Here is a 23,884-nt window from a genome sequence, read left to right as displayed (position 1 = left end):
TTACTCCTTGGAAGGAAAGTTATGACCAACCTAGATAGCATATTAAAAAGCAGAGACATTACTTTGCCAACCAGGGTCTGTCTAGTCAAGGCTATGGTTTTTCCCGTGGTCATGTATGTATGTGAGAGTTGGACTGTGAAGAAAGCTGATCGCCGAAGAATTGATGCTTTTGAACTGTGGTGCTGGAGAAGACTCTTGAGAGTCCCTTGGACTGCAAGGAGATCCAACCAGTCCATTCTAAAGGAGATGAATCCTGGATGTTCATTGGAAGGACTGATGCTAAAGCTGAAACTCCAATACTTTGGCCACCTCATGCGACAAGTTGACTCACTGGAAAAGACTCTGATGCTAGGAGGGATTGGGGGTGGGAGGAGACGGGGACAACAGAGAATGAGATGGCTGGATGGCATTACCGACTCGATGGACATGAGTTTGAGTGAACTCCGGGAGTTGGTGATGAACAGGATGGCCTGGCGTGCTGTGATTCATGGGTCGCAAAGAGTCGGACACGACTGAGCGACTGAACTGAACTGAACATACACAAACACCTATATATAGATAACCCACAAATAGTGCTTTTAAAAGAAGGCCACACATAAATAGTAGATTATAGAAAAAAAAAAAGTATGTCCCAAGACCTTGATTAATACTCTTATTAGCCTTGATACTGACAATTAATATTTGGACAAGCTGTGCTCTATGTGCCTCGGTGTTCTAATTTGTAATTTGAGGAAAATAATGCATACTCTGTGAATATTTTGTAAATGAAATAAGAATAAGATAAAGTGTTCATGTGTGCTAGGCATTGTACACACAATCTCCATTCTGACACACACTATGAAAAAGCGCTCTTATTCTCATTTTATGGTAAAAAGAAGTTGAAAACTTGAACCAAGATCATACATCTTCAGTTCAGTTCAGATGCTCAGTTGTATCTGACTCTTTGCAACCCCATGAGTCACAGCACGCCAGGGCTCCCTGTCCATCACCATCTCCCAGTGTTCACTCAAACTCATGTCCATCGAGTCGGTGATGCCATCCAGCCATCTCATTCTCTGTCATCCCCATCTCCTCCCGCCCGCAATCCCTCCCAGCATCAGACTCTTTTCTAGTGAGTCAACTTTTCGCATAAGGTGGTCAAAGTATTGGAGTTTCAGCTTTAGCATCTGTCCTTCCAATGAACACCCAGGACTGATCTCCTTTAGGATGGACTGGTTGGATCTCCTTGCAGTCTAAGGGATCTCAAGAGACTTCTCCAACACCACAGTTCAAAGGCATCAATTCTTCGGCGCTCCTCTTTTCTTCACATCTTCGATGAAAACAAACCAGTACTCAAACCTAAGTATCTCGGGACTTGCTGCATGGTGCTTTGAAAAAAAGTTGATGTTAAAGGATATATTTTTATTTAGGTAGATAGCTGGCAAGATCAGTCATCTTGACCAATAGCTAGGTTGTAGACTGATTACAACTTGAGGACCATAAGCAGTGAAGCGATCTTTAAAACCACCTCATTTAAATAACAATAAGAAAGTGGAGTACCTGAGTTTACTTACTTGCCCAAGATTTTACTTGATAGTTTGTAAAGAAGACTTGACTATTAACAGATTCCTGACCTTAAGTTCAGTGCTCTTCTTCATTTTAAGATGGACGCTACAACTTAACTGCTAAAACATCATAAATAGAAGGCATTAAGAAATAATTGTCACTTCTCTTTTCTCTTAGACAAAATACCACCTTCTCAATGAAATTTCCTGATTTCAGTATAGCATTTCTCTTTATTACACCTCTATTACGTTTTCCCTTCGTTTACGTTTCCAGCGTTAACCATCGATATAATTATTTTACTTATTCACCCGCTCACTTCAGTATTGCCTGTGTTTTCTCAGTGAAATTAAGTTCATAGTGGGCAACCTCACTGGGTGTATGGATGGAGTCAGTTTGGCATTAGCAAAGCCTAAGGAAGTGTTCAGCTTCCTAGGGTAAACAGGCACAGAGGACCACAGATAGCCTCTCTGAAGACTCTTGCACTGGAAGTCCGGGATGCACCAGGTAAGAGTCTGCAGACTTGAAGGGGCACAGTAATATGTCCACAAAGAAATAGTCTTCCTGGTAGTAACCGCTGGAAAGTGATGATTTGACGTCCAGATCCCCTACCTGTTAGTAAGGGGGTTGTTTGTTTTGTTTTAATATTTTTGTTTAGTTAGTTTTGGCTACACCACATGACTTCTGCGATCTCAGTTCCCTGACTGGGGACATGGGCCATGGCAGTGACGGGGCCATATTCTAATCACCTGGCCACCAGAGAACTCCCAGGAAGGGAGTTCTTGGAAACAGACACTAAGACAGGATTAAATGTGCTAAGGTTTTCCAATAGGAAACAGCTATGAGAGAAAATAGACAGGGAGACTTAAAAGGCTATGAGTGCCTTCATTCAGACTGTACCAGTCTGATCCCAGTGGAGGAAAGCGGGAAGGCCAGTCGAGAGGGAAAGTGCCTCAAGGTGCTGAGCAATCAAAGGACAGTTGAGCGCAACTGAGGGGAGTCTGTGAACCAGAGCTGACCATCAGAGGAATCCCATGCCTTTCAGCAGTCAGCCTACCTTAACATCTCTGTTCTGCTTAGCAGCTGGTGGAGAGCAGCCCCAGGAATCCTGTGTCGGTGGGCTGATGGATTTCAGGGCACATCGGCAGGGGTCTCTGTTCAGCTTGGTTCCCTGTGGCCTGCGGTCGTGACCACCATGACCCGCACCAGTGCCGTGGCCCTGCATGGTATATGTGCACCATGGCAGGTGGGTATGTGAGTGGACCTTTTTGACAGCCTGACAAGAGACAGGTTAAACTAACAATTGAATTGAATTATGAAACAAAGACTATTTTATGGCTTGGCACCTGCATTTGTAAACTGGGCTTCTCTTTTGCTGCGTGTTGGAAGATAAAGAATTCTAAACAAAAGAGGAAAGCAGATGGTCCAGAGACGAAAACAACAACAACAAAAAGACAATTTGGAGGAGCTGAAATAAAGCAAGTCTGGCAGTAAAAGTGGTACTAATGTTAGATGATGTTGATGAACAAATATAAGGTGCTACGTGCTTAGGTAGATTTTGCAGGAATACATATAGATGTGGGGTCCTACTGCATGCCTGTGGCTAGCCATGGGCTACTAGTAACTTTTTGTGAGTCTTACATCCTCTTTTCAAAATAAGAATTACGATAGCATAAGGGAGTTATGCGGACTAAATGAGACAATATCTTGAAAGCATCCATAGTAAGTTTCTAAGAGCTAAGTCTGTTCCAACTCATCAGAGAGCCTGTTTCATATGCCAGGAAAATGCCCTCCTTTATCATTAGTGCCCATCCTGATGACCATCTCACAGGATGAGCCAGAAGGAAGAAATGACAAAATGAAAGGAAACCCTTCTTACTGTCCTACAGGTACGAAGAAAATGCCAAACTGAGGTCAAGGGTCTTGCCTTTTTCTGTTCCTCGTTTTCGCCTCCAGGGGAGAATTGGGTGGTGGAGAGAAATGCCTTAAAATCATAAGGTTCATGGAGGAAAGCAGCAAGAGAAGGAGGACTTTGCACTGCAGAAGGTACCTGAGTGGGGTGGCCAGACACAGTCTCTGGTTTTCACTCCTGAATATTATTACATCCCTGGACAGTGAGCTGAGAGTCACTCAAGTAGTAGTGAATCCTCTGAGTAGCGAATCCCATACGCTGGGATAAATATCCAGATCTCAAACCCTACAGAGGATAATGCAGAGCCTCAAAGGCCAGAAAGCCTCTGAAACAAGCAATATTTGGTCAACTGGAGGCAAAGGCGGACCCTGCCTAAGCCACAAAGCCAGACTGCAAATTATACTAGTAGCTGTCCCCACCTGCCAAGGCCAGCACCAGGTGGGCAAGGGTCATCAAGCCAGGGGTCAGAGCAAACAGAAGCTCCAGAACCCAAGAATCTCAACTGTTTTCCCACAAGATAATGAAAGTCACTTACTCCTCAATACTTATGTGCAGACCAGTCTAGGAAAGAAACCTAAAATGGGGCAGAGGCCTGAACCCAAGGTTGAGTATTTTCTCTTAGGGATGCTAAGCATCACCTAAAGAGTCAAGTGTATATATCTATTTTACAGTTGCCAGTTGTCTCATTATTATTTTTTTTTTCCTGGAGAGTCAGAAGATGTGAGCCTGTGTGAAGGACATCAGCTCAGTTCAAGACATCACGTGTTCACTGTGCATCTCAGCTCTAGTGTGAGAAACTTTGCTATCGTTTCTTTTATGGGTGTTTATATTAAAAATGACAGTAGGAGTACCAGAGATAGGTTTCTTACATATGATGTGAGCTAGTAGGGTAGTAAGGGAAGTTCCACAGAGGTAGAATCTGCAGAACAGATTTGCTAAATCTTGAAAGTATCAATACTTACCTGGCAGACACAGGAGAGATGAGGGAGAGAAAGGTATTCCAGAAAGTGGGAACAGGAGGATAAAGGTAGGTGGTGGGTACCAGAAAACAGACTAAGGAAAATAAAGCAGTTCAATAAGAGTAAGAGGGTGGAGGGGCAGGAAAAACAGGGACTAATGACTAATAAGCCAAGGAATAATGCATGCATGAGGCAGCTGATGAAGAGCTGATAAGAGACTGGAAACATCTACTACGGGAGGAATATGATCATCAGATACACATTTTCATTCCAGGAAATCCCACTTTGGCAGAGAAATGGAAAATTTACTGAAAGGATTTGATGTCAGAATGAGGAAAATAGGTGAGCTGGCATACCCCGAGCAAGAAATGATCAGAGCCTGAAACGAGGCAGTGGCAACGGAAATGGAGCAGATGGACTAGGACATGAGTGAAGTAGAAGAGTCAGGGCGTGGTTACTGGATTACCGTGGATGGGGTGTGCATGTGCGTGCAAGCTCAGCCATGTCCAACTTTGACCCCAGGTCCGACTAGCCCTCCGGGCTTCTCTGTCTGTGGAATTTTCCAGGCAAGAATACTAGAGTGGGTTGACCTTTCCTTGTCTCGGGGATCTTCCCTACCCAGTGATCAGAACTGTGCCTCTTGTGTCTCTTCCATTTGCAGGTGGGACCAGGACTTCCCTGGTGGCTCAGACAGTAAAGCGTCTGCCTACAGTGCCGGAGACCTGGGTTTGATCCCTGTGTCAGGAGGATCCTCTGGAGAAGGAAATGGCAACCCACTCCAGTACTCTTGCCTGGAAAATCCCATGGAGTGAGGAGCGTAGTAGGCTACAGTTCATGGGGCCGCAAAGAGTCGGACATGACTGAGCGACTTCACTTCTTTACCAGCTGAGCCCCCAGGGAAGCCCATGGCTGGGGTAGGATGTACGGGCATGTTTACATGGCTTCCAGTGCTCTGGCTGGGGAAGCTGAAGTAGAAAGGGACACCCTGCACAGCGTGAGGAGATGCAGGGGAGGGACCAAATTTGAGGAGCCAGGAAATAGAGAAGATGACGGGTTCAGGCAGGGGGCAACATGAAGTTTTGTTGTTGGTATTGTTTTAATCTACTGTAGGAGTTTAATCTCAAGAAACCTCAGTTACTGTGTCTTAGGAACGGACATCCTATTACTTACCCCTCCTGAAAGCAGTAGTTAGGCCTTGAATCTCTACAAATTCTATATAATAAAAGAGAAAAGAAGGAAAAGGGTTGGGCGGGAGGAGGAGGAGGAAGAGGAAACACCTGAGAAAGTCTGTTTTTTTTAAAAGGCTAAATGTATTTAAGAACACGGCATGTGTAAAATTCATTAAGTCCAAGTATACAGAAAGATTCACAGACCTTTAGAGACAAAAGACATCTTAGAGATCATGTAACCCAAGTTAGCACTTTTCGAGCTGAGGCAACAGGGGTAGGGAGGGGTTAAGAAATTCAGCCAAGATCACGCCCAGGGGCCCATCTCGGGACTGCTCTTCTTGCCGGCAGCTGCCTCGAGGGATCACATTCAGCTACAGCTTAAACTGGAAACGCTACCACAGACGGAACTGAAGGCCTGTTGCATTTCTTTCTAACATTCAGAATTTCTAATTTTACTAGAAATCTCTTAGCATCAATCTGAATAACTCTAACAACAGTAAGGAATTTACACATATGCATTTAATACACCTCCATAAAATCCTCAGTAAAGACATTATTTGGGTCTACTGATATTCACTACAATCCCATGAGGATTAGCTATACTTTATATTAATAAATGAAAACACCAAGGTAGAGCAGTGTCAAATGTCTGACTCCGGGTCAGAGGATTAATAATCTGTGGAGTTAGGACTGCAACACAAGTAATCTAGCTTCAGCATTTTGAACTCTACAATATACTGTCTCTCAATCATCTCTTTTTTTGTTGTTCACAAACTAACAGAGCTAATGACTCATTGATAATACCAAGATACTTTCAAACAGGTTGTCATTTAAATATAGATCTAATCATTATCAAGATAAGTCCATGAATAATTTTAAAATATGTATATCTGTACAACTACCAAACTGTAACTGTACAGTCCATAATAACTTAATGATGATCTACAAAATAATCTTGGCTTGGTAAACCACATTTATATAAAGTGAACAGTTTCCCAAAAAAACCTGCTAAATAAAACAAAGAAGATTATTTTTAAAAAACTGTTTAACTTAGTTCAAGGAATTGAACTTTATGGAAATTCTTATCCATTAGACAATGAATACATCCTAAAGGAAACAATGCCAGAAAAACATGTTGGTCACATCAATGTTTGTACCAAAGTTACCTTCTGGGTATCTAAGCGAGTGCTGCCGGCCTTACAGGACAGATGGGGACAGGTAGGCCACACAAATAAGAACTCTGCTTGTCCATAGCTGTCTCTGACAGCCATCACCCTTCAACCTCAGGATAACATTGTCCATTCACATGAGAGGATAAAGGAAGTACTCATCAATCAACTTAAAGTAATAAATAGTTCTTAAGCTTCAAAGCTCTTCTTTCTTGAGTGCTAAGCTATAATGGGGAACAAAAGATTGGGAACAATAGAACAGAGAAATGGCATAACAGAACTAAAAATAATACGTGCTGAGAGATGAAAGGCCAAGACCTCTTTCAGAAGAACAATGTGATTCTAAGACTTCAATTCCATTGCTGGTAGGATTAGGAAAGAAAGACCCTGGGAAATCAGAGATGGTAAAAGCTGGAGGTGTGGGGACAGTCACAAAAAAAATGGTAAGAGTCAAAGATGCAGGGATTTCTCCTATATAGTTCTTGCAGCCGTAACCCCATGCCTCAATATCCGCTTCAACATGTCCTTCTCCAAGGATCCACCTTCTACACTGCCTCCTCTGAACTGCCTCAAAATGTTCAAAGAAATTATGCTTATTATTTGAGCTACATGGCTGTTGATATGCTGCCCAAATGAACAAAAATATTTTATTTGGCCCATTTTACAAAAAAATAGAATGATGTTTCAAACCATTCCCTTTAAATTATCCTAGTGTTACAAAGACAAAAAAAGTCACTTCAGTTTTAACATATGAATAATATTAAAATGACATATGAAGAATATTAAAATACATGGATAATAGTCACCATTTGGAAATGATAGCAGGCAAATGGGTATATGATGAACAATCCAAAAATATAAAGCTTTAACTCAGGAAAAAACCCAAATAAAATAGTATCAGTGTTCTCGTATTTCACCATAATCAGAATTATCTTATTTTCTATCATATTCTTGAAAAAAATAAGTAGTACCACATAACATTAGCATAACAAAATAGCCATTTTCAATTATTCTTGTGAAATGACTTAAATAGGGATTTTTTTTTAAGAGGCACTATTTGGCAAAAATCTCATTGCAATGATTTTTATTGGAAAGATTTTGTGGGCTCCCACAGCTTAGGTGAGAGAATTTGATCCCAAACCCCAAGCCAAAATTCTTATAAATCTACACTCATCAAAAAAGATCATTCAGTTCCTGCTAAGGCTTGACTTGTTTAAGGTTTAACATAAGAAACCTCTCCTCATCTCAATATAACACAGGCTCTGTTACTGAGGGATTTGGAAGTACGGATGACTGTGCGTTTCTTGGGTTTCCAAAGTATATACTGAGCAAATTGTCCCCCTGATAAAAGTCATCTTAAAGCTACTATAGGAGCCCACCATTATTCCTGATGGCATTCAGGGTAGGCTGCCCCAAAATACCACTTTGAGATATTGACGATTTTGAATTAAAGCTACTTAAGAAACAGCCAGTACAAGAATGTGCTGACCCTCCGCAGTCTCCCTGAAAGCAGGAGACGACTCTCCCATGTCAAAGAAATTCTTCCTGCACCAGCAGAAAGAGAAAGACTTCTTATCTGTCTCCTCAGAGAGAGAGAATTTATAGATTTGAGAAGGCTGTATAAACAAACCTTGCTATTTCTACCCCAAATTGCTTCTCTAAACCCAAACTTTTTATCTCGTCAATTCTTCACAAACGTATTGTTTCTTTGTCTAAAAGGTATATAAGCTGCCTCTTTTGGTCACTTCTCTGAGTCTCATCTTTCTATGAGTTCCCCATACCTTACATTTTCCTCTGTTCATTTCTTTGCATTTGTGCTTTTTTAATAAAATTCTTTTTTAGAAATAAAAAAAAAAATAAAAAACAAAATTAAAATGTTTGCTGTTTTTTCTTGTTAATCAGTTTCATATCAATGTATTAGAATAGCCAAAGGATCTACAAAGAAGGAGAATTTTCCTTTCTTACATTCCTTTCATCAGTAAGACTGTGGAGTAAAACAGCCCACACATATTCCAGGCTTCACACTCCAATACTGACCTGCTTACAAACACGGCAGGAGCGGCCATGAGGCTCTGCCCGTCTATGCATACACATAGACTTGTTTTGTCGTCTGGAATGTCTTTTTGCTTATTTCTCCTCAACCCGTCAAGGATCAGTTCTGTTTCCACCTTCCCCTTGAATCCATACTTAAAATATCAATGTGTCATCAGCACCAGGATGGATCTGCAGAAGGTGCCCTGCCTTCTTTGTCCCTTCACCTTTTCTTCAGTTCCCACCCCTCTCCTCCTACTTCTCCACCTCAGTACCTCCTAGGAACATTTCTGTCTAACATGCTAACCCTGTTCCAATTAGCATTCATCTCTGTTTAGGGAATCTTCCCCATCTCCACCACAACTCATTGCACATTGTCTTAGGAAACAGTGACTACTTCCTACTAAGGAAGTCAAAGTAATATATCATCATGACCCTGTTCAGGACAGACAGAAGCCATGTATGGACAGATTCCAGGTCAATAGGAGGCTCTCTGAGGTTTTCAGTGTTGAATAAACGATACCATAAATTAATATGGGGAGCACTGGAGGTCAGAGGGGAGGCATGAAGAACACATGGTCTTCACCCTGTGCTGTGCCTACAGCTTCTCTTCATTTTCCAAGTCTGGACCTCCTGCTTCTCACTGGAGTCACTGAACTTGCATTATCCTAATTAATATCCATTTCGCTTTCATGTGTTGGCTACTGTAGCTTGGTACTGAGATCCTTGATGGATACATCTCCCAATGTCAACTGTACCCAAACTGATCCTCCCACATATTGCTCCTCCAGCCAAACAAGAAATGGAAAATATAAAATACTAGTTCAACTAACTGCTTCACTGACCAAACTCACCGACTCCTGCCACAGGTGAAGTTCTACTGCTGACTCCCACTGCACCTCTAACCTTGCCATGCCTTCAGCAGGAACTTCCTCCTTTTGATGGTGGAATATCAGTTACCTCATCGTTCCTTAGGGTGACACTGTCCTTGTTTCACGTGCTCCACTATCAATGTTTCCAGATCCTGACTGCAATCAGAATGCAGTCTGAACTCCCACTCATGCTGTGTATCTTATGACAATGACAATCAAATGCTGATAGAAAGGATAAAGAACTATCATCTCCTTCTGTCCAGATGAGGGAAATACCAAAATAGAATCCTCTTTGAACAACTCATAGCTGCAGGCTCCTAGAAGACTCCTGAGAGTCCCTTGGACTGTAAGGAGATCCACCTAGTTCATCCTAAAGGAGATCGGTCCTGGGTGTTCATTGAAGGACTGATGTTGAAGCTGAAACTCCAATACTTTGGCCACCTGATGCGAAGAGCTGACTCATTGGAAAAGACCCTGATGCTGGGAAAGATTGAGAGCAGGAGGAGAAGGGGACGACGGAGGATGAGATGGCTGGATGGCATCACTGACTCGATGGACATGAGTTTGAGTGAACTCCGGGAGTTGGTGATGGACAGGGAGGCCTGGCGTGCTGTGATTCATGGGGTCGCAAAGAGTTGGACACGACTGAGCAACTGAACTGAACTGACCAAATCTCTCCCAGCCTTAAAACCTCAGTGAATTAATTCCAGGCTTAATTCCACCAGCTTCCATCCCCTTTAGTTTCTCTTTGGCTTTCTGTCGCCTCATCTCTAGATTCTTCCTCTCTCCGCTGACTGTTCGACTGCACAGTCCTCTCTGTAACTTTGGTTTCAGGTTCTCCATGATATCACTGGAGTCCAGCGTTCTCATCCATTTGGCAAGAAGCTCAATCCAGCAGGGACAGTTTCAGCTTATGGGAGAGGGGTTGTTATACCTCCACTCACAATCAAGAGAGTAAGTGTGCTGAAATGGGATTTTCATCCTTCTTTTTAGCATGATAACAGCTACTGCTCACAGACTGTTACTGGGTGGCAGGTACCAGCCTAAGCATTTTACCTAATAATCTTATTTGATCCTCAGAATGCCTTGAAGCAATTAGCATTATTGCTCCTCATTTATTGAGGGGAAAACTGAAGGTGAGAAGCATTATGTACTATACAAGCTTACACAGTTTGTGGATGACAGAGTAAGGATGGAAAACCAAATTGCTCTGATCCCAAAGTTTGTGTTCTGAATCACTACACTCTAACTCCAGTCTGCCCGCAACACACACAGCCATGAAATGACTCATCAAGTCTTTACTTCCTAACTGAGTGCCTTATGATTTCCTTCTGTTTGCCTTTCCAAAATTCTCTCTCCTTTTATCCCTCCTCCCTCTCTCAGCCACATGGAATCTGAACTCCAGGCAAATCGAAATGCATATATCTACAAATAAGCTCTATGCCTTAAGCCCTAGATGGCCATCCTTTTACTAATGCAATTTCCCATAATATAAAACATTCTTACCCTTAAAATCTCCATCTTCAGTCCTATTCATTCCATATGATCCAGATCAAACACGTCCTTTTCCATGAAGCCTGCCCCATCATCCACCCACTTAAAAAAAAAATGTGCCCGTCATTTTAATTCCCATAATACTTAATTTACTCTCTACATAACCCACGCCACCTCAACAAGATGCTGAGTTCCTTGGAGGCTCACACTGTGATCTTCTCTTCTAATGCATGCTCAGTACACCACTCTCTTCCCTCGTAAGCTCAACTGTTGGAATCACTTAAGTCGTCTTCTGCTTGATCGTATTCCCAGCATATCTCGAAGGGATGCAATGAGGTTGCCAGACACCGATGATTAGAGGCCTCCAAATCTGCCCTTGCTTATCTTCCTTCACAGTTTCAGGCTCCATGTGCTCCTTCTGGGTGGGTTCTCCCATCAGGCCTGGAAAGGTCATGTGCTTACACTTTATAAGTACAAAGGAGAAGACTGGTTGCAACAGTTCTAATAGGTAAAACATGAAGTGGGAGCTGGAATCCATAGCCCAAACTGGACTTTAATATAGCATCTTTTAAAATGACAAACTTAATACTATAAATTGAAAATAAATTATCACAATAGAGTCAATGGTATGAATGAATATAAAAAAAAAATATGTTCCAAGGATAACTTGCAATGCACTGCTTTACAACATAATGAGAAAAACAATTGCTAAGGAACTGATTCTTCCCATGCTCCTTCCACTTCCACCTCACCTCCAGAGAGTCTGTAAACACAGCCCAGGACATTGCATCAGCAGATGCTCCATTTTCACACTAAGATAGAAAAGAGAACTTTGCAGACAAAAAGTGGGGACAAATTAAAGTATGCTCTCAAATGTGGAAAGTGCAACTAAGTAATAAAAGTTTAGAATGAGAGCAACATGTGACTTCTTCCTTTTTCATCTGGATACTGCTTCAGCTCCACTAGGATTTTCTTATTATCCTATTTCGAGTGGGATAATTTCTTTGAGAAGGTACAGCTATGAAAGATGCAAGGAAATACAGAGGATAAAAACGGTATGAAACTGTGTGGAAAAGTTTGACTGAATTGTTTCTATGTGCCTTTTTGTGAAGTAAACTCCCAATTTACAGGCTTTTTGCACAATATAGGGAATCTTTAAAATCTCTCTAGGACAATTCACATGAGTATGATTGGTCAAATTCATAATGCTAAGCATTAATTCATGAAGTTTTCATTTTAAATTTTATTTGAATCATGCCTTTTCCAGCTAGTGTGGTCAGAAGTATTATCTGGTGCAGTGCATTTTTTATTATATTTTGAAGGAAAGAGAATTTCATCAAAAAAGGAAAGAAAAAAGAGAAGAAAGAGAAAAAAAATTCACGAGAAACCTCAGCACGCTGTTCAGGGTAAAGTAGATTTAGAGAATCAGAGCTGTACGATATGAGGACATCACCTTCATCATCAAACTTCTCTAGCAGCACTTTGAGGACTCCTACAGATCTAAGGAAACTGTTATTAGTGAAACTGCTTTAATTTCACAAAATTTGCAAATGAAGGATATGGTGCATAAGACTGTTAGGGAAGCCTCCTGGTACTTACATCTCTAGGTAAAATTCTTCCATTGAGTGTGTGTGGAAAATGTGACGAGTCTAACCAACAGATTATAGTGAAGGTGCTGAGATGATATTTCTAGGATTACAGGGTGTTAACACACAACTTTCCTTGCTAGCCAACTTGCCCCAGGATCTCTCTCTCCCCTTTTCTACTTTTAAAAAACAAATGCCGTGAATCCTGTAGCCAGAGAGTTGAATGTTGGTTATAATCATCCAAGTGGAGGGAGTAGATGTTTTCAAACTTGAGTGTCTACTAGAAAACACCGCAGTGGTCAACACACTGATTTCAATAGAGCATAAGCAATCACTGACCCACAGAAACTGAGAGATAAATAAATGTGTGTTGTTTCAAGCCACTAGGTGCGTGGGAATTGTCATGCACTACAGAAAACGCATAAAGAACTAACATCTACAAAATATACAGAAACCAGAGCCAAAGACAAAACCTAACTTATGTTTAGAATTCTCTACATTCGTTCTGCCTCCAAGGAAAATGAAGGTAACCAAGATGCCCTTAAAAGCATCCTCAGCATCACTAAGATTTAGACAAGGTTCTTCCTGACTTTTGGCCCTTGCCTTCTCTTTTCTTAGATTTGCTTCTAAAAACTTGATTTTGTAAATTCTTTCTGTCTTTGAGATATAAATCATTTCCCAGCCTCTGGCTCCTTCTACTACTTAGAAAAGTCTTTCTCAATTACCTGGGAAACATCTCTTTGAAATTTTGTCATCAGTAAAGATTTAGCCTTAATTTTCCAGTCTCTGTGGAAGGTAGGAACCTCAATTAGGTAAACTGCCATATTGCAAACACATCGACTGACCTCTCCACAGATATCCCACAAAGTTTTCTACTAGCTCATTACTGCTAGTGTTAGTCGTTCAGTCGTGCCCGACTCTCTGCGACCCCACGGACTGCAGGCCACCAGGCTCCTCTGTCCATAAGATATTCCAGGCAAGGGTACTGGAGTGGGTTGCCATTGCCTTCTCCAGGGGATCTTCCCAACCCAGAGATCGAACCTGGGTCTCCTGCACTGCAGGCAGATTCTTTACCGACTGAGCTACAAGGGAAGCCCAACTAGCTCATTACAAATACTTAAAAATTCTACTGTTTCTTGGTTCAGCATAATTAAAACAATCTCTTTCCTCTACTGTATAATCTTGAATAATCTCACTGCAATGGTCTTGACCCCTATTGCAACAGACATGAATAGTAAAGTCTTCCTTGTCTGTTTAACTCTATCCAGTATTTGCTCAGTTCTAGAAGGTCTGTGGACATGAGTTTGAGTGGACTCCGGGAGTTGGTGATGGACAGGGAGGCCTGGCGTGCTGTGATTCATGGGGTCACGGAGAGTCGGACACGACTGAGCAACTGAACTGAACTGAACTGAACTGAACTCAACTGAGAAGGTACCTCTCATACTTATTCACATAGAACTTCATGACGTTGTGCAACACAAGATGTACATATTAGTTCTTTCCAATGAGCAGTTTAAGACTGTTCTTCTTTTTCAGCAGTCCTGGATGATCTGAGTATATACAAGCTGCAAAGAACTCAATTTCAGAATTCAGGCACCTTAGAGAGAATATGGATTCAGTTCCGAACTATCACAATAACGTGAATATCACAATGGATTGCACAAATATTTTGGTTTTCCAGTGCATATAGAAGGCATGCTTATACCATACTTCAGTCTTTAATTGTTCAATAGCATTATGTCTAAAATAACAATGTATACACTTCAATCAAAATATACTTACTGCTAAAAACTATCATCTGAGCCTTCAGGCTGTTATAATCTTTTTGCTGTCATAGCACCAAAAATCACTGATTATAGATCATCATAACAAAGAAAACAATAATGAAAAAGTTTGAAATATTGTGAGAATTACCTAAATGTTATACAGAGACATGGATGAGGAAATGCTATTGAAAATATTGTGTCAGTAGACTTGTTCAACACAAGGTTACCATAAATTGCCAGTTTGTAAAAAAAAAAGAAGGCAAAATCTGCAAAGAGTGATAAACGAAGCACAATAAAACAAGGCATTGCCTATATGTCCATCTAATTGGAACGGTTGGTTTTATGCCCACTGAGATATTATTTTAGTGCTGATTTCACTCAACTCATGGATAGGCACCAAAAATTTAATTCATACCCTCTGGGTGAGGTTTTTTCAGTGTGGCGACAATATTTCAATTCAAAACCGCAAATCTCAGTGGCTTCATAACATTTATCCAAAATTGACACTTGCAGAGGAAATAAGTAATGTGACCATTTGCCACAAAAGTGTCATTACAAAGCAGTATAAGTACAGACTCCAATTATTTATTCTCACATATACAAAGTGGTACCAGGTAGTAGCAAAAAGACTTCTACTAAATTTACATTTTTAAAGCCTATTAATGCTTGTTTTTATTAATAATTTGAGAAAATTACAAATTTCAATGCACATTTTAACTTAGTCACGTGAGAGTCATTTGAGATAGTCATATGAGACAGTCAATCTCAGTAATCACTAAATTGATTATTTCTTTGTCCCCCAAATAATTGATGTTATCTAATTACATACACATTTATTACTGATGATTGAGAACTCTGCTTGATGACACGATTTTATGCTTCACTACTATCTACAATTTCCTTTCTCCAGCAAACTACCTTTTATAATTTTAAAAGTAACTTTTTTCCCATTTTATTTTTAAATACATGTTCATTAAAATAATACAGAAAATAAAACAGTGTAACAAAAAAGAAAATGATCTATAATTTTATCAAAGAGGATCACTAACACTTTCAGTATAGTATCCTGGGAGCCTGTTGGGCTTCCGTCTGTGGGGTCGCACAGAGTCGGACACGACTGAAGCGACTTAGCAGCAGCAGCAGCAGCAGCAGCAGTCTCTTTTAAATACATTTTAAGGGGAAAGGGTTGCAAATATACTGATGAAACCTTATGTAGTCTACTTTATCATAACAGTATATACCAAGCTTTTTTCCTATATGGATACTAATTCTTTCCAAACATCCTTTTAAATGACTATATCATAGTTCACTGAATAAATGTACAATGATTTACTTAATCTTTGCTTTCCAATAGGAAAGCAAGCATATGCTTAACCATCAAATGAAATCTGAACTATTGAATTACATGGATAAGGATATCTTCATATTCATTTCTATTAATCACTGTTTGAATATTGAAAAACTCTCAGCTCCTGTTTATACTTGTTCAGAGACTATTGATCAGTGATGCAATCCCAGAACATAACTTTGATGAGCTTAAGGACTGATGATTTTGAGACACAGGGTCAGAGAAGTGCAGTACCTTCATAAGGAGGTTATCATCATCCTACTGAACAAATGATTGACAATGAATGAACTCTCCATAACCAACAGTTGGAGTTTGTTTCCAAGTATCTGATAACCACTAGAAATGGAATTTAAAATACATATGCCTATGTTTTTGTGTATTTCTCTGTAGAGGGATCAGAGCTTTCATCAGTTTCTCAAGAGGTTTATGATCTACCAAAAAGGGCTTCCCTGGTGGCTCAGAGGTTAAAGAGTCTGCCTGCAAGGCAGGAGACCTGGGTTCGATCCCTGGGTCAGGAAGATCCCCTGGAGAAGGGAATGGCAACCCACTCCAGTATTCTTGTCTGGAGAATCCCCAGGGACAGGGTCTGGCAGGCTATAGTCCTTGGGGTTGCGAAGAGTCAGACAGGACTCAGAGACTTTCACTTCACTTCACTTCTACACTTTTGTGCATTTTTTCCATAGAAGGACTTTAGCTTTCGTCAGATTCTCGAGAGGTCTATGACCCACCAAAAAGTACTTAGCTATTAAATGCAGGAAAAGTTCAATACATAGCAAAAATATTATTAACCTCTTGTGTGACACATATCTACCTGTTGTCACGTCTTCTTTCTCTGTGATATTAGAACTGCCTGTTTCTGTTCACGTGTTTATAAAGTGTCACCAACCTAGACTTTACCCCATCAGCTCCCAATCTAGTTTTCCTTGGTCAGACACGTGTGACTGGTGAACTTCACATGTAACACACTAGTAAGCTTTCTCGGATGCTCCAGTAGGTTGCGTCTTCCCCTATAATAATTCCTGGTAACAGAGAGATGGGGACTATAAACCTTTCCACATCCTGAGGACAAAAGTGTGTGTCCCGACCTTGGGCTCTATGGTCTGAGAGGACAGAATGGCCCTTTTTTAAATCACAGAAAGGTAGCAAATAGGCTAGTGGCAATAATGTATACACACAAGTACAAACATCTGTTGATATGCCACTTCCAGCATGAGATGTAAACTTACCTCTCTTATCAAACTTCAGAAAGTGATCAATGGTCTTATTTAAAATTGCACAATAAGGACCATCTAGTAATCATCAGTTCGTGTCAAATGTAAATATTTTGGTATTATTTAATTGTGCTTGATAACAGCTGTGTCCAACTCTTAGTGATCCCATGGACTATATCTCACCAGGCTCCTCTGTTCATGGGATTCTCTAGGCAAGGATACCGGCATGGGGAACCATTCTTCATTCCTTTCTCCAGGGGATTTTCCAAACCCAGGTTTTGAACCCAGGTCTCCCACACTGAAGGCAGATTCTTTACCATCTGATCCACCAAGGAAACCCCAACAAAAATAGGGGCATTTGTGCTCGACCTCACAATATACCTGTATGCAATGCTATTGTGGTAAGAAAAATGTCAACCAGTACGGATTCTGTAAACTGGTTATTCATTTATTTTTAATCCCACATTTTCCAAAAGTTCTAAGGTGTTCTACATAGTCATACGAACTAAAACAAGACACAAATTTTTAAATAAATGGATGAGGAAATATATCCGAGGGAAAATAAGAATAAGAAAGATAAGATAAAGTCAGGAGTGAAGTTGATAGACAAGTATACCTTGCAAGATGAAATTCACTGGTTAGAGCCTGGTCATGAATTTAAATTAACTTTGCAAGAAACAGCTCAAATTGACAAATAGAGAGACGCTTTTAGGTGAAATATCCATGTCTAAAGTCAGGAACTCCTGTTATAAATGAAACAAACTTACTTATTTTATTCATAAGGAAAATAAGCCATTTGTTCAGAGTAGAAGCTCTGAGCTTCTAAGCTCAACTAATCCTGGTACTAAGAACAGACAGAAATTTCTCCCAAGGATCCTCATAGGATTAATCTGTGATATATAAATAAATAGAACTGCATGCTTCATAATCTTTATTTTTTAACTTCTTTAATGTAGACTGTTAGATTCACAGTATTTTAGAATTCAGAAAATTACATTTTAATGGAAATTGGAAAAATGTGGTTTGGGTATATTAATCAGACACCAGCCTATTTTAATTGAAAGATTAAATGCATGGTTTTGAAGTGGTCATCTGGTTCCAGAAATCAACCTTCAAAAAGTGTGCTTTGTGGAATGAGAAATAACGTCTCTTAGATGTGCATGTGACCTCCAGGAGGCCACAGATCACATAGTTGCCTTCATTCAATTTTGTTACTTTCTTGGCATCTCTAGTCCTTTAAGTATGCAATTACCAGTCTAGAAGGGTAGGTGATCTGCACCTCCCTCAAGGAATCATCATAAATACTCCTTTTCTCATTCTAGCTTTTGATAAACATTTGGGGCAGTGACATCAAAATAATATTCTCCTTTTTCCTCCTGGTTATGTTGCCCTCTGAGGTTCCAAGGCTCACCACAGATGCGCCAGTGAGAGTGTTTCCTGGTGTTGGGAAACTTCTCTCTTTTTTAAGCCTCCCTTCCCGGGACGGAGCTCCGTCCCTACCTCTTTTGTCTCTGTTTTTATCTTTTATACTTTTTCCTACCTCCTTTCGAAGACAATGGGCTGCTTTTCTGGGTGCCTGATGTCCTCTGCCAGCATTCAGAAGTTGTTTTATGGAATTTACTCAGCGTTCAAATGTTCTTTTGATGAATTTGTGGGGGAGAAAGTGGTCTCCCCGTCCTATTCCTCTGCCATCTTCCATTGTGGTGCTAGGAAAACTGGTCAACTGCTTGTAAGAGAATGAAACTAGAACACTCTCTAACACCACACACAAAAATAAACTCAAAATGGATTAAAGATCTAAATGTAAGACCAGAAGCTATAAAACTCCTAGAGGAGAACATAGGCAATAGGCAAAACACTCTCCGACATAAATCACAGCAGGATCCTCCATGACCCACCACGCAGAATACTGGAAATAAAAGCAAAAATAAACAAATGGGACCTAATTAAAATTAAAAGCTTCTGCACAGCAAAGGAAACTATAAGCAAGGTGAAAATTTGGGAGAAAATAGTAGCAAATGAAGCAACTGACAAAGGATTAATCTCAAAAATATGCAAGCAACTCCTGCAGCTCAATTCCAGAAAAATAAACGACCCAGTCAAAAAATGGGCCAAAGAACTAAACAGACATTTCTCCAAAGAAGACATACAGATGGCTAACAAATACATGAAAAGATGCTCAACATCACTCATTATCAGAGAAATGCAAATCAAAACCACAATGAGATACCATTTCACGCCAGTCAGAATGGCTGCTATCCAAAAGTCTACAAGCAATAAATGCTGGAGAGGGTGTGGAGAGAAGGGAACCCTCTTACACCGTTGGTGGGAATGCAAACTAGTACAGCCACTATGGAGAACAGTGTGGAGATTCATTAAAAATCTGGAAATAGAACTGCCATATGATCCAGCAATTGCACTCCTGGGCATACACACCGAGGAAACCAGAATTGAAAGAGACACATGTACTCCAGTGTTCACTGCAGCACTGTTTATAATAGCCAGGACATGGAAGCAACCTAGATGTCCATCTCCAGATGAATGGATAAGAAAGCTTTGGTACGTATACACAATGGAGTATCACTCAGCAATTAAAAAGAATACATTTGAATCAACTCTAATGAGGTGGATGAAACTGGAGCCTATTATACAGAGTGAAGTAAGCCAGAAAGAAAAACAACAATACAGTATACTAACGCATATATATGGAATTTAGAAAGATGGTAACGATAACCCTGTATACAAGACAGCAAAAGAGACACAGGTGTATAGAACAGTCTTTTGGACTCTGTGGGAGAGGGCGAGTATGGGATGATATGAGAGAAGAGCACTGAAGCATGTATATTATCATATGTGAAACGAATCACCAGTCCAGGTTCGATGCATGATACAAGATTCTCGGGGCTGGTATACTGGGATGAACCAGAGGGATGGGATGGGGAGGCAGGTGGGATGGGGGTTCAAGATGGGGAACACATGCATACCTAGGGCAGATTCATGTCAATGTATGGCAAAACCAATACAATAATGTAAAGTAATTTGCCTCCAATTAAAATAAATAAATTAAAACAAAATAAAATAATATTCTCCAAGAAATGCCTTGAATACACTATTGTACATTGCTGACTGAGTAGTGATTATTCAGAAAAGTAAGACTAGACCGGCATCAATTTATGAAAGCTAATAAAGTCCACTCTACGTCTTAGCGGAAGTGGGTCAAAGCAGGGCAATGACTGGATACCTGCAGACACTTCCTGCTATGTCTTTCCACACTTTCTCAGTGTGACCATCTGAGTAGAAGACATGTTTCTTCTTTCTAGTCTCTGTAACTAGGCAGGCAACTATGCATGCTGTTCACCAGAGCATGAAAATCACACCTGGAAACTGCTACATAATTCTCAAGAAAATTGTTTCATTCACATTAATTCAGTAATATTAATGTAAAACTGCTATGTGAACGCAAGCATTTTAAACTCATGACCAATTTCTGATCATGTGCTTAACAGGCAAGTTAAGTACAATAAAAACAGAGTTTTTGGCAACATAGTACAAAGTTCAGTTCAGTTCAGTTCAGTTCAGTCGCTCAGTCATGTCCAACTCTCCGCGACCCCATGAATCACAGCACGCCAGGCCTCTCTGTCCATCACCAACTCCCGGAGTACACTCAAACCCATGTCCACAGAGTCGGTGATGCCATCCAGCCATCTCATTCTCCGTCGTCCCCTTCTCCTCCCGCCCCCAACCTTTCCCAGCATCAGAGTCTTTTCCAGTGAGTCAACCTGTCGCATGAGGTGGCCAAAGTATTGCAGTTTCAGCTTTAGCATCAGTCCTTCCAATGAACATCCAGGATTGATCTCCTTTAGAATGGATAATAGTGATTAATTGCAGAATAATCATACCTAATGCCTATAGCTCCTAAGAAAGAAGAGCAGCTTGTGAATCTGCCAAATCCCACTTATTTTTTGTTCATTAACATAACAGTAGGGGTTGGCTGACATAAATACAAAATAGGGTATAGTATAATTAGACAATTAAGTAGATGAATGTATCAAAGTTACACATTATGTACACTGGGAAAAACACCATATAAAGTTGTCAAAAAACACATTTGAGAGTTAATGTTTGATAACTAATCTATTAAACTGCACCTCCCCATACTCCCCAACAGCATTCTCTGTCTTTCCCGCCTTGTACTTCTTGATGGCTCTTATCACCATCTAACATTATATCGTTTACTTATGCATCTCATTTACTGTCTGACTCTCCAACTAGGTTTTAAACTCCATTGGGACTATCTATGTTTCCACTTCATGGAGCCAGAGATTATTTATTTCCAACATGTGTAAGGAAGTATAACTGACTAGCACTTTGTATTTGATAAATAGCTGTGAATTAATACACAGAATGACTTAACAGTCAATTTTATTTAAAATTATAGAACACCTTGCAACAACCAAACTAACAGAGACATCAAATAGAATACTCCAGTGGAATATGCTATTGTTTATATTGTTTTTCTTTTGAAATCTTGGTGGTAACAGTTATAGACTTTGTCTACAATAATTCCAATACTTTTTTAAAAAAACACTGAGGATGTTCACTGGAGAAAACAACAAAAACCTGATGATTTGAGAAAAAGGAGTTCTGATAAGGTGATACAGCAAATAATCAACACTTCAGGGGAAAACAATCTCTGATTATTTATTACTGAATTACATGGCAACCAGACATATATATTCCATAATGATGTCGTATCTATGACAGCAGATGGCTTTGTAGCCAATAGGAGAACTCATCTGTTTCTGCCATTTAGGATGATTAAATACTGGAATGAAAGAGTGTCAGAAACTAGCCTGTTTTTTCACCATTACAAATTCTTCATGTAACATATCTGCTATTGAAATGTCCAAATTTATCTGTTGTTCATGAAGAGTCATAATACAAACGACTATAGAAGGCTGAAAGATTCACGAACAGCTGGTAGGAAAGAGCAGCAATCTGTTCAGTTCATTAAGCTAGGTCTGGGTGCTCTCATGTATCCTGTGTGTCCCATAAGCGCATTTCGGCCATCAACAGTCATCCTAAACCTCAGTAAGAATTCAACACAGATTCCAACTGCTTGAACCATCAAGGGTTTTCCTTTTAAAACAGTTTCTCATATGACTGTGAGTTTACCCATTGAAATAGAAACTCTCAAACTGAGAAGAACTGAAATTTAAAAGGATAGCCCCCTCCCCCAGAAAAACCTCAGTTCTGGTTTCAACATGAAAATTGCTAGAATCTCCTTATTGATTTTGCTCAGTGAAGTCAACATCAGTGTTAACACAATTTATCATTAACCTGAGCAAGGATTTGACTCTGATGTTTCCTTATAGAAAGACATATATTCATAAAAGGAGTGACAGGTACAGTCAAAATCAAAGATTCATGAATAAAAACACTTGGTTGGTGGTTAGTGGCTGATTTCTCCTAATTAAAAGATTTCAAACTTAATTTCTTCTATTATTTTGAAATCATCTTTGTGTTTTTATCATCTGTTGCTCAGAGTACACAACATTCAAGGTTTTTGAAAAGCCTTCACAGAATCAGTATAACTTAAGAGATTAGACATACCCAAGTTGGAATACTAGTTTTGCCCTTTGTTATTAGCAATGAATGTCACCTGGAGCAAATTACACAACCTCTCCAAGTTCCAGAATTCTCATCTGTAAATAAAGCTAATGATATCAAATTCAGAGTTGAGGTAAGGTCTACAGGAGATCATTATGCAAAGCCCTTAGCACAGTGTCTGGTACAACATAAAAGAATGATAGATATGATTAATAGGTATTACTAGTAGGTACCAATGTTGAATATATAGTGTTAATTTTTCATACTTGATCATATCCTGGGATAACCTAAATCCAATGCTTCATATATAAAAGCAAGGAAGAGTAGACGGGCTCCAGAAGGGGTACAGGTGTGATTGCTAGGCTATCACTAATTACTCAGATCTGAAGCTCTTGGCAACTGCTGAGGCAAGCCACCTCTAAGTCAAATTCAACTTTCTATGTCTACTTCTCAAGAGCTCTTAAGTAGTTCAGGGAAGTCCATTACAGTTCAGTAGCTCAGTCACATCGGACTCTGTGATCCCATGGACTGCAACACACCAGGCTTCCCTGTCCATCACCAACTTCCAGAGCTTGCTCAAACTCATGTCCATCAAGTGGGTGATGCCATTCAACCATCCCATCCTCTGTTGTCCCCTTCTCCTACTGCCTTCAATCTTTCCCAGTATCAGGGTCTTTTCCAATACAAAGTTCCTACTAAATAACACTCTCTGGTTACTTGGGAGGACAGTTTATTGACTGGCCCACTTCTTTGACATGCTCAGTCAATCCCAGTGACATCCAAGTCCAAGGCTACTTCAGCAGAGACCTCACCTCATTCAGAATTGCTCCATATCTAAGACGGCAAACTGACAATTTACTCTCCTCCTACAGGGATTTAACTTTCTCAATTATGATTTTTCCACTCCTATAAATGTTGTCCTCAATGCCAATATTCTTTCTTATAAACTGGAGAAAGCCCATTGCTCTCAGGCTCGTAATATTTTGATGACAAAGAAAATCTAGAAGTTTAGCATAAGCAACTTTTTATGTCTTCTCTTTTCATATTCCTACTGGTATTTCTCAATAAAACATAACCAGATTCAAACTTATCAACTTCTTTAAAAAGACAATTTCTCCTTAAAGAATTTAAAGAAAAATTAATGAATTAAAGAAAATTCATTTCTTTAATTTCATTTTTTCAAAAGAAATTTACCTGAATATCCTAGTTATTGGT

The 23,884-nt window shown here is 40.0% G+C and overlaps 1 protein-coding gene across 5 annotated transcripts in view; it reads right to left on the bottom strand.

The window, feature by feature from the left end:
* The window catches only part of NAV3 (neuron navigator 3), a 915,819-nt gene that overhangs the window by 428,937 nt on the left and 462,998 nt on the right, over positions 1-23,884 (bottom strand). The window lies entirely within an intron of this gene.

The sequence above is a fragment of the Moschus berezovskii genome, chromosome 6 (assembly GCF_049115385.1).
Source record: "Moschus berezovskii isolate FMDL1 chromosome 6, NW_MosBer_1.0, whole genome shotgun sequence".
Lineage (NCBI taxonomy): Eukaryota > Metazoa > Chordata > Mammalia > Artiodactyla > Moschidae > Moschus > Moschus berezovskii.
This window is presented reverse-complemented; position numbering and strand designations above follow the sequence as displayed.